This window comes from Monopterus albus, unplaced genomic scaffold (assembly GCF_001952655.1).
Source record: "Monopterus albus unplaced genomic scaffold, M_albus_1.0 scaffold175.1, whole genome shotgun sequence".
NCBI lineage: Eukaryota > Metazoa > Chordata > Actinopteri > Synbranchiformes > Synbranchidae > Monopterus > Monopterus albus.
Genome location: NW_018128055.1, coordinates 790,348 through 792,653, shown reverse-complemented (window position 1 = coordinate 792,653; position 2,306 = coordinate 790,348).

Sequence of the window (2,306 nt, the reverse complement as noted above, 5' to 3'; positions counted from 1 at the left end):
ACAGGTACACAGACTGACACGCAAGCTCACACACATGCAAACACGCTCCTTGTATGGCTCCTTCAACACAACGGCCGTCTTGGGAGGATGTGCGGAAGACATTGCATATTTCCTCCTCCCTTTCTTGCTGTTTGGCGGTTTCTGTCTTGCATGTGTGAGAGGCTGAAAACAGACCCACACAACACAGGGACACTAAATCAGAGAAATAGATTTGCAGGTGGCCTAAAATAACAACAACGATGAAAAGAAAGAGTAGATGTGTGTCCATTGCTCCCAGCTTCATTGCAAGTAACTGGATGAAGGATGACAGAGAGGAGGGCAGATCAGATGGCCAGGAGACAAGGAGAACAGTCTTATTACATTAGGTTTCTCTTGGGCCCTTTTCATTTGACAAAACCCAGCATAGTGAAGTCTTTTGCAGCCCTGTGCAAGGTGAGACAGACATGTCAGGGACAGACTTGCTGTCAGAGTTAAACTGATGAGAATTAACAAGAGGCAGACTCTAAAGACTGCTGGGTTTCCTGTTGATTACTCCCAAGGTCATGTTGGATGACTGTCAGTTAGTCATTCAGCATATCATGTGCCAAGAAATGAAATGTTACTTCTATTTTGAACATTTCCTGATCCATTTTTAAGCCATCTAAGTGTAGAGTTAGATACAATACATTCCCACAAACACACACAGGTGCTCACACCCCCTCCCTTACGCCTTCAGACACACAGCCTTACAACATTATCCCATTATGATGTTATCTTAACTCTCACTATCTCACATTTTCACAGTAGTGTCCTTCCCTATCAGCCTGTCAGGGGCGTAAGAAAGAGTCTTTGATGTAACCCGTCTCAGCGCACAGTAACACTGTACAGATGGAGCTGGTGGAGCAGAGTGCAAGGCCCATTTGGAGGAGGACATGCTTTAATTTCTACGGTCACCTCTTGTAGAGCTGACCCTCACACCTCCAGTGATCCATCAAGAGCTTTCCTGCCACTGGAGCCAAAGCACCGGGTTTTCAAAATAAAGGTTTCCCTGTGTAGAGCAGGTGAAAGTGTGCTACTGCAGACCTGAGAGAATCAAGTGCAGCTGATATCTGCTGCATGTCACCCACTCACTTTCTAGTTCCAGCTTTCCTTTCACCACAGTGTTGAAACAAGTGGGTTTGAGACCTTCAGAACTCAACTTTTCAAGTTCTAACAAAACCCTGTAACTTGTTTTCTTTAAAAAAAAAAAAAAAGACTCAGAGAAGCACAAACTAAGATCTCTACGTATCTAAGGTTATGCCGTTAGAAATTGAACAGTTCTCAAAGTGTAATTTCTCACATGAAAACAAACAGCGTGTGGAAATAACCTGCATCTTGTCCCCCTTTATCAACATCACATTTGGTGTCAAACTTTGCAAACATTCTTCTGAGAATCATAACGTTGTCAGATCCAGATACCTGTGAAAATAAATGTAATCAGTGTTGGGGAAGACACTTTTCAAATGTAATGAATTACATATTATTACTATTAATGAATATTAATTAAAACCTAGGTGGTATCTTATTATTTTTAAAGTCATTTGTAAATTACTATTGCAAAGCATTCTAACAAAAACCTGTAACTTGTTTTTTTTAAAAAAAAAAAAAAAAAGACTCCGAGAAGCACAAACTAAGATCTCTACGTATCTAAGGTTATGCCGTTAGAAATTGAACAGTTCTCAAAGTGTAATTTCTCACATGAAAACAAACAGCGTGTGGAAATAACCTGCATCTTGTCCCCCTTTATCAACATCACATTTGGTGTCAAACTTTGCAAACATTCTTCTGAGAATCATAACGTTGTCAGATCCAGATACCTGTGAAAATAAATGTAATCAGTGTTGGGGAAGACACTTTTCAAATGTAATGAATTACATATTATTACTATTAATGAATATTAATTAAAACCTAGGTGGTATCTTATTATTTTTAAAGTCATTTGTAAATTACTATTGCAAAGCATCTGCATAAATAAAGCGTCGGTTTAATATATAGATGAATTATTAAGCCCTTATGCTTTTGTAATGGTCAAGAATGTAGGCCACAACAATGCTAGGCTACCCAAAATATACAGTGGGTACGGAAAGTATTCAGACCCCCTTAAATTTTTCACTCTTTGTTATATTGCAGCCATATGCTAAAATCATTTAAGCTCATTTTTTTCCTCATTAATGTACACACAGCACCCCATATTGACAGAAAAACACAGAATTTTTGACATTTTTGCAGATTTATTAAAAAAGAAAAACTGAAATATCACATGGTCATAAGTATTCAGACCCTTTGCT